The sequence below is a fragment of the Condylura cristata genome, unplaced genomic scaffold (assembly GCF_000260355.1).
Source record: "Condylura cristata isolate star-nosed mole 26May11 unplaced genomic scaffold, ConCri1.0 scaffold00018, whole genome shotgun sequence".
Classification (NCBI taxonomy): domain Eukaryota; kingdom Metazoa; phylum Chordata; class Mammalia; order Eulipotyphla; family Talpidae; genus Condylura; species Condylura cristata.
The window spans coordinates 4,281,179-4,289,639 of record NW_004567119.1 but is presented as its reverse complement, the minus strand read 5'-3'; the positions used below and the strand labels follow the sequence as shown (position 1 = coordinate 4,289,639).

General features: G+C 51.9%; 2 long non-coding RNA genes across 3 annotated transcripts; both read right to left on the bottom strand.

Moving 5' to 3' along the window:
- Positions 1–1,815: 1,815 nt before the first annotated feature.
- On the bottom strand, positions 1,816–4,472 carry LOC105853804. Of its 2 annotated transcripts, none has more exons than XR_001145571.1 (3): positions 3,779–4,472; positions 3,397–3,454; positions 1,816–2,058 (listed from the first exon to the last, which is right to left on the bottom strand). It is a non-coding gene; the product is annotated as an uncharacterized LOC105853804 (long non-coding RNA). The 2 variants fall into 2 exon arrangements; XR_001145572.1 differs by lacking the exon at positions 1,816–2,058 and adding an exon at positions 2,672–2,803.
- Positions 4,473–6,466: 1,994 nt separating this feature from the next.
- Positions 6,467–8,427, bottom strand: LOC105853803. The gene is made up of 3 exons (XR_001145570.1): positions 7,939–8,427; positions 6,865–6,958; positions 6,467–6,671 (listed from the first exon to the last, which is right to left on the bottom strand). It is a non-coding gene; the product is annotated as an uncharacterized LOC105853803 (long non-coding RNA).
- Between the last annotated feature and the right edge of the window lie 34 nt (positions 8,428–8,461).

Sequence of the window (8,461 nt, the reverse complement as noted above, 5' to 3'; positions counted from 1 at the left end):
GTTGTAAGTCCTCACCTGTGTGTTTAAGACGTTGAGACCCAAAAACAGATGTGCAGAGAAAGATTTTTAAAGAAGTTTATATCCAAGGTGAGAATGCAGAGAGAGAGAATGAATGGGGAGAATTAATTTGTTGACATCATACCAGCAAAACCCTCTGAGCTGAGACACCAGGGTGCAAATGGAAGCCAGAAAAGCAAGGAACAGAAGCACACTGGATTCAATCACAAGGCAAGCATGGCTACTTAATTCCAACCCTGGCTCCCAGAGGCCCCTGTTCCGGAAGCCAGGTTCAAGGCATGCTGGGAATTGTAGTCCTCGCTCCTGAGCTTGCTTCAACATGACACAGGGGTGGAGTTCATTTAATTACTGGCTCAGAGTTCGCTCCTTACAGTTGCTCTAACGGCTTCAAAGAGGGTATGACCCTGCTCATAATTTGATTTCAGACATCTAGCCTCTGGAAACAAGCACATATGTGATGCATTCCACATACTGCTAATTAAAGAGAGATGACATAGACAATGTGATCCTTATTTTTCCAATGAGCCCCCCCACTCCATTAGCCCAGATGAATAGATTAACTATTAGAAGCACAGATGAAATGTCTAATATTTAATATTTTTATTTGGTTGCACATAACTGCAAGATATAAATTAAAGTCTTAATTTTAAAATATTGCTATTTTGACCTTACATTTTATGAAAAAAAATCATACTCAAACATTTCACATAGATTTGGACATTGGTTATCATCCTATCGAAAGAGTCTGTTGTTGGATTCATCTAACCCAGTTTTCCAGAGCAATTCTCTCTTGTGCCTAAACACCCAGAAATCCCTCTCACACACTGTCCTTGGAAACGTTACCTCATTTTGTATTAGCCCTCTAAACTTATACTCACTGCAAATACCATTATTACCTTTCAGTGAGCTTTCAGAGTTCACTGACAAAGATACAGCACATGTGTGGTTCACACGCAGCAATAATTACTGAGTGCTGCTCTCCCTGACTCCTTTACCAAGTGTACCAGGAAGCTCTCCCTCCTGGCCTCCCAAATCAGGGTGAATTGAAGTTATTTAAGGGAAATGGGTCTGTCCCAAACTGAACACTTTCTTTTCAAAATAACATGAGAGATTTTATAGGAACCCCACGTCAGGAGGCCCCTGCTTTCAGAGGCGTAACTGTTAAGTGTTGAATGTTTTGACCTCAAAATAGTAGAAAGATCAGATGGGGGAGGGGGGTGAAATTACTTAGTAGTATTTCAATGATAAAATGATAATATTCCGTGCTAAAACCAAAAGGAAATTCTTACTTCTTTAAACTGTATTACTGTGTTTAAACTTCGGTATCTCAGGCAGAAATCCCTGAGAAAACTCAGGAGTCGCTGATGGTAAGTGCTCACATCCTGGCTTTATGAAAGAATTCTCTCCTGTTGATTCTAACTTCCAGAATTCAATAGAATCCAGTGGGTGCGTCAGCCCCACCCCCACTCCCTCACCAACCCCCCCCCCCCTGGTCCCCTCAGCAGTGTATTTCAGTCAATCTGCCTGTTTTGCTCCCCACTCTACTCTGGTGAGTCCTCTCACCAACCCCCCCCCCCCCTGGGGTGGATCTGGAATGTTCCCTCACCAAGCTCACACCTGCCAGGCCCCACATCCCCTAGGGAGGCACAGTTTTGCCTGCAGCTTCAACAGTTGGCCTGAGAAGGTGGAGGCGAGGCCCAGAGAGCAGGGTTCCACCCCCAGCCCTGGCCTTGCCAGCTCACTCTCCTTTGTGGAAACTGCTTTTCCTCAAGCCCTGGCATTCAAGATAAACATCTAAATTGTATTTTTTTTATTCATTTCTCTGTTTATTCATTTCCTAGATTTCAACATATCTTTTTCTAGTGAGCATTGTGGGTTAAATGGGCTTTTGTGGCCAGTCTGGGAACATTGCTTCCAGTGAAAAATGCATTCTTGTTGGAAGCAAACAACATACACAAAGAACACAACCTCTTTGTAGGGCGTCTGTCCAGGGTGTGCATCAGCATTAAGGCCCATGGTCAGTCTGCAGATCTGAGCAGCCTGCTAAAAAAAAAAAATCTTCATGAGGCACAGAAAGCACGAGCTGTCACCTGTAGGGAACCCTGAGACACAGGACCTCTTGATTCTTCTCTTTCTAACTGGGAGAAGGGGATGGAGAAGATGGAGACAATGAGATAAAATTGCCCTCTTCCCCCTTAACAAAACACCAGCCCTCTGAGAAAGTGGTGGGAGGTGATAAAAATGTTCAGTCACTTCACAAAAATGATTTGCTTAATTAATGAAATCATCCGAACACCAGATGACGCGCCACCCTGCTTCTGTCAGGACAGCCCTGGGCCTGTGGTAACGCTAGCCAGCAGCTTCACAGGAAAGATGGGACTTCTCTTCCAGCCCCTGTCTGACTCAGAGGGGGGCTCCTGGGATCAAGGAGTGGAGGGGAGCCGCCTGTGGACCTTAAAAGGAGGGGCAAGGCAGGCCCTGCTCTTTCTTCCACCTGCGGCTCCCACTTTCACCTGGTCTCTGCTCAGTGGAAACACTCTGGAGCAGGCCAGAAAGCCCCCGTGCAAGCCAGTCGGTGTTTTCCTTTCTCTCCTCTCTCAGCTCTTCCCCCTTTGCGCATTCCCCAGGCAAGTAAATCTTTTTAAATCCCGTTTTCCCTCTGGGTGTGTATCTGCTCTGGGGTCTTGCCTTGCAGTCTTAAACCTCCTGGTCTCCCACAGGTTTGCCCCTTCACAGGAGGGGTCTCCCACAGGTTTGCCTCTTCACAGGAGGGGTCCCCTGAAAACTGACAGACAAACAAGGGGTGTGAGGAAACCGGACTGGGGAGCAGAGTAAACGGCAAGAGCAAGGAGAGTTCTGCGAGAGGGTAGATGCAGTTAAACAGAAGCACTGGACAGGAGGCCTCTGGGAGACCTTTCTGGATGGAGGCCAAGGAAGACCCAGGGCCCTCGATGAGCAGACAGGGAAGAGAATTCCAAGTGATGGCGAGAGCGAGCGCCCCGAGGACGGGGTTGTATTCCAGGATCACGGGTTGGGTGGGGGGGGTGTCTGGAGCAGAGTAAATCCTCCCTTAACGTCCTAGCAGGTGCTTGGAAGCTGCGACTTTAAGCAGAACTCCTTAGAGTGAGTCCAGGGCCTCAGATAAGGTAGTTGAAGGAAAAGCTTATTTGAAGACCTGCCGCATAGCAACTAAGAAAAAGCGAGAGGAGTGAGAGTCGCTGCAGAGGAGGCAGGACTGGCCCAGTTGGCGGGTCCGACCCTCCGTGCAGCTTCGAGCCGGGGAGGCTGCCGGAGTCAGTTCAGTCACCTGAACAGTCGGGGGGGGGGGTTGGGGGCTGCCAGCTCCCCGCCTACCAGACCCGGTGTAAAGCATCTTACCTGTCACATCAACAGACACTCACAGCCGCTCCATGGAGTAGACGTCATTAAAATTCCCCTATGACACAAAGAAAATTAAGCTGCTAAAGCAGAGAAACTTGCTGCCATTGGTGGGTTTTTTTAATAACCACGTTTTTATGATTATACAGCTTAAATAGATCATAACTTCGTGTGGTTTTTACTTTAAATTCAAATTATCTTAATTCTTTTTCATGTAAAGGGTTTTGACAGGTTTCAAAATTTTTCCCTCAAATGTTGTTAATGTGTAGCCTGGGAGGGTACATGGTCGCCCCCATATGGACACAGGCCTCACTCAACCCCCCCCGGGGCTTCCCCCTCCCCCCTCCCTGCCCCACCTGTTATTTCTCAGAGTAAGAATTACCTTGGCAGGGCTTTGCCAGCCTGTGTTCCTCGGGTATTCACAAGCCACAAATAAGCACTTGCCTTTCGCGTTCTGACTGGGCCTCCTGCCCTCCAGACCCGCCCCTGTGCCCCAAAAGGTGCTGTTTCACCTTCTGGAATAGCTGCGGGTGTTCCACGGAAGGGAACTCTGGGCACCCTCTGCCTGGGCACCCGCTGCTGTGCCCTCGGGAGACGCGTCTTTCCCATCAGTGTCTCACGGGCTCCGGGTAAACAGCCAGAGCGGAGAGGCTGGCTCATAGAGCCTTCTTGCTTTTTTCAGTATCTCCCTAGCAGACAGCTTTTTAAAAGGACAAAAAGGACGACAAAACGTTGGGGAGGAATTGGAGCAACAGGAATGTTCGGGTATTGTCGGGGGCCGGCTCGGGCACATCGGAAGAAAGTTGGGCAACTTCTGAAACTAAACATACATGCCGTTACCACACCGTCCAGCAGCCGTCCTCCCTGGTATTTACCCCAAAGCGCTGGGCAAACAGGAAGGTCTGCAGGGGGTATTTACAGCGGCTCTAACTGCCGGACTCGGGCGCAACCCAGGTGTCCAAGTGTGGGGTGAGGAGGGGCTCACGCAGGCGATGGCGCATCACCCCGCACTGGGAGGAGGTGAAGAGCATGTCAGTGCCTGGGTGGTCTGCGTGGCGTCTTTGGAGAAATGTAGATGTCCGGCCCAATCTTTTTTTTTTTTTTTTTAAAGATTTATTTATTTGTGCATATAGAACTGGGGTACAGGCCAGAGGCTCAGGGGTGGCGAGAGACAGAGTGGGGAGCAGAACAGGCAGATCGACGAAGTACACTGCTGAGGGGAGCAGCGGGTGGGTCAGGAGAGGTCTGCCGCGCCCTGTGGTCACCTCCGGGGCAGGTGGGGATCGAACTCATGCAGAAGTGGCTTTAGCTTCTCAGTGCTGTACTTTAACCCGCTGCGCCACCAGGGAGGGCCCGTCCGGCCCAATCTTTAACCAGGTGGTTTTCTTTCTTGTCCTTGAGCTGTGTTAATAGTATCTTTCGGAGCCTGACCCTGAAGAGCTGTGGCTTGTAACTACCTTCTCTCCTGCAGAAACTTAGTTTAATGTCACCTGGAAGAGACTGTAGGGATCGGTACAATTTCTTAAATATTTGATAGAATTCACTGGTAAAGCCATCTGAGTCTGGCGGCTTCTGTTAGGGAAGATTATTCAAATTCTCTTAATTACTGGCCCTATTTGGATTATTTATATACTCTTAAAGTTTTTTTTTTCCTCTGAGAAAAAAAGGAAAAGTCACCGTGCTGGAGGTCACTTCACCCTGCCGCAGCCACCACCACAGGCTCGCGTGTGTCCAGGTGGTTTGCCATGCAAATGCGTGAGCTGCACGGCTGCCCGCTGCTGTGTGTGACGTGATGCCCAGATCACAGACTTCTACACGTCAGTCATCAATTTTAAGAACACTGTCTACACGTCCATCTGGAATGCGGTATGAAAAAACTGGCTGATTGGGATACACAAAATGGAGTATACTATTAGAATACTAACAGGTAGGAAAGGAGAAGTTAAGAGTGGACATATCTGGGAGAACGCACCCCGACACCCTGCTAATTCACTTGTCTGTGTTAGGTATTTTAGAAGCAACATGCCGTGTCGCGTACAGGGGATGCTGAGGAAGCCCCAGTGATTTTTTTATGTTGCTTTCTCCTCTGATATTCTGTCTTTCTAATAGCGCTACTGTTGGGGGTATTCCAAAATTCTTCAGGCAAACACACAAATCAGCATCGGCAGATTAGTAAAAGAAAAAGACCAAATGTATTAACAGACACTTGGAGAATGAACACGGCTGGGCCTTCTAAAGCACACGTGGTGGTGGGGTGGGGGGTGGTTTATCTCCTGCATTAAGGGACCAGGGCATGAGGGAGAGAAGAGGGGCTCATAGCACCAGGAGGGATCACTTCAGGGCAACACCCTGCCTCTGGCTGTTTGCCCTGCCCCACAGATTTCTCCTGCAAAAAGCTTGTTCTGGAGAAGACCCGGCCCCAGGTCACCTGCATCTCCAAGTAACGCAGCAGCTTCTCCCGGGCTCACAGGCCTCCACTGTCCCTCGTCCTTAGGTAAGGCAGGCCAGCTGGGATGCCTGAGTGTCCCTCCAGAGACAAGTTCAAAGCCCTCAGCCACCGGAGGCCATGCACACGGTCTCGCGGGTCTCCCTCAAAGCCCAGCTTGCCGGGCACCCGGCCTGAGGTGTCCCTAGAACTCCGCTTTATGGGGCCCCTCCCAGAATCTCTGCTCTACCTGTCTTCTTTTTTTCTTTCTTAGAATTTACTTTTGCATTGAAGAGCTAGAGTAAGCCAGAGGTGCAGGGGTGAGAGGATTCGCCAGAGTGAGGAGCAGAACAGGCGGGTCTACTGAAACACACTGCTGAGGGGAGCAGGCAGAAGAGGTCTGTCCCTGGCCGGGGTCGAACTCAGGCCGTAGTAGTGACAGCCTGCGACTTAACCCCTGCGCCCCCAGGGAGGCCCACCCCTGTCTGCTAAATCCCTGTCCACTCCGTGTGCCCCTTCCAGGTTTGGGCAGTGGGTGTCCACTCCCACTATCGCCAGTTACAGAAACTCAATCTCGGGTTTCCTGTCCCTCGCTGGCGAACACACTCATAAGGTCACTTTTAGGGTTGAGTGAAATCACCTGGATCCAGTGCCATGAGCCAGCGGCCATCCGGAAGCGCCATCCTCCTCCCGGTCTCTCCTGGCCACCAGTGTCCACCCTCTGACGGAACCCTTGTTCTTCACGAGACAGGCAGATGGCGAAAGGAGCAGTGGGCCTTGACTGCGCCCAGTCAATCACAGAATGTCACAGAACCCTGCAAGTCTTTCGCCCACCCTGCTCTGGGGGTTGCTATGAAATAGAAATGAAGTCACAGGTGCCAAGTTACTTTCTGTTCAAGATAAAGCTCCCCAACACTACCCTCAGACGAAAAGGAGCCTATACACAAAATAAGCCCACAGTATAACCCAAGACCTTTCAATCAACACTTTCAGCTGGGTTATTTTTAAATAAGGAAGTTAGTTGCAAAATACGCATCTCTTACACGAGATTGAGCGGGAAGGAAGACGGACGCCCTCCTCCAGCTCACACACGGCCGGCATGGGCCCCGCCTGCTTCGACCTCGAGCTCTGGCACCCCTGCGGGGTCGAGAGGGGCAGGGGAGGTGGGTCCAGAGAAGGGGAGCCGCCCATGCACTGGGGGGGCCCCACCTCCCCAGCGAGCAAGACTGGGCTGCCCGCTCTGTGCTGCTGGGCCCCGATGCCCGCCCGATGCTGCTGTTGGCCAGATGGCAGGTGGGAGAGGACGCTGCCCACCAAATCCTGGAAGCCCCGGCCCCCCAGGGTGCTGCTGGACTGGCATCGCTCCAGGGAGCTGACGCCAGGTGCCGGCCAATGCGTCCTTACCGTGGACGCAGGAGCATGCGAGCTGGGCTCTGTGAGAGTGCCTGAAAGATATTCCAGAAGGTTGGCCACAGCGTCTTTTCCTTGGAACTGATGTATGGACATGGCAGGGAGACTCAATAGGCCCTTGAGTGACCTGAAAGGCTCTCTACATCGAAAGGACGCAAGGCGGGGCCAGCAAAGTGCATGTGAAGCATCAGGGCTCTCAGGCGCGGACGCCTCTGGGTGGCATTTCAATGCCAGCTGCCCCAGAAATCCCTCCTCAGTCTACCCGAGTTAACAAGACCACAGGAATATCTCTGCTTCTGGACGCGAGTTCAAAACCACAGGCCTGTCTGGCCACGTGGATGCTCGGCTCGCCGCCTAGGAGACAGAGGGCAGATCTGAACCTCAAGGGGAAGGTTTCCGGCCTCAGCCGTCGAAGCGAAGGAGAGTCTGTCCTCTCCTCAGGGTGTCCTCTCAGGGTGCAGAGAGGCACCCTGAGCTGGGTGTCCAGGAAGCCGGACAGTTCAGAGAATGGCACACAGGCCCGCGGAGCCCTCCATCTCTTTATGCAATGGGCACCAGAGCCCGGGGCAGGCTGGTCTCCTGCAGACCCAGGAAGCAGGCAAGAGGAGCTTCCCCAAGCACTGGGAACCAGGCTGCTCTCAGAAAGCCAAACCAGCAAAATCGGCAGGGTATGGTGGGAACAAACCAGATCACCAGTGAGTCTGCACCTGCAGAGTGGAGACACCCCGTGCTCCCACCAGAGTGCTTCGATGGAAGACCAGGAAGGTGGACACATGATGGTGACTTCAAAAGAGCTCAGGATGGCTGAGAGGAGGCCAGGTAGAGGCACCTGTTGACCAGACGAGAGCAAAACAAAGCCCCAAGCCGCAGAAGCTGGCGGGGCTGGTGGGCGCCGGCCTCCTGCAGGGCACTGTGTCCGAGGGTCTCTCCTGCGGCCCACGCCAGTTAGTTTCACGCTCTCTAACTCCAGCCACCTAAATCACCACCTGCTGACCTCATCTCCTCTAGCACGTTTACCTACAAAGAGCCTGCCCTTGCGTGACCACGTCGTCCTCAGGTCAATGTGTCAGGCTCTGGAGCCCAGTTAATGTGGGTCCCCCCAGGAAGCCGGACAGGATGTCGGGGCTGTGACCGGCCATTGGCACTCCAGGCACCAGAGTCAGGCGCACGCACCTGAGGTCCCCTGTAAGACACAGCATCTTTGCACCCCTTTACAAGCAATGAAATAAA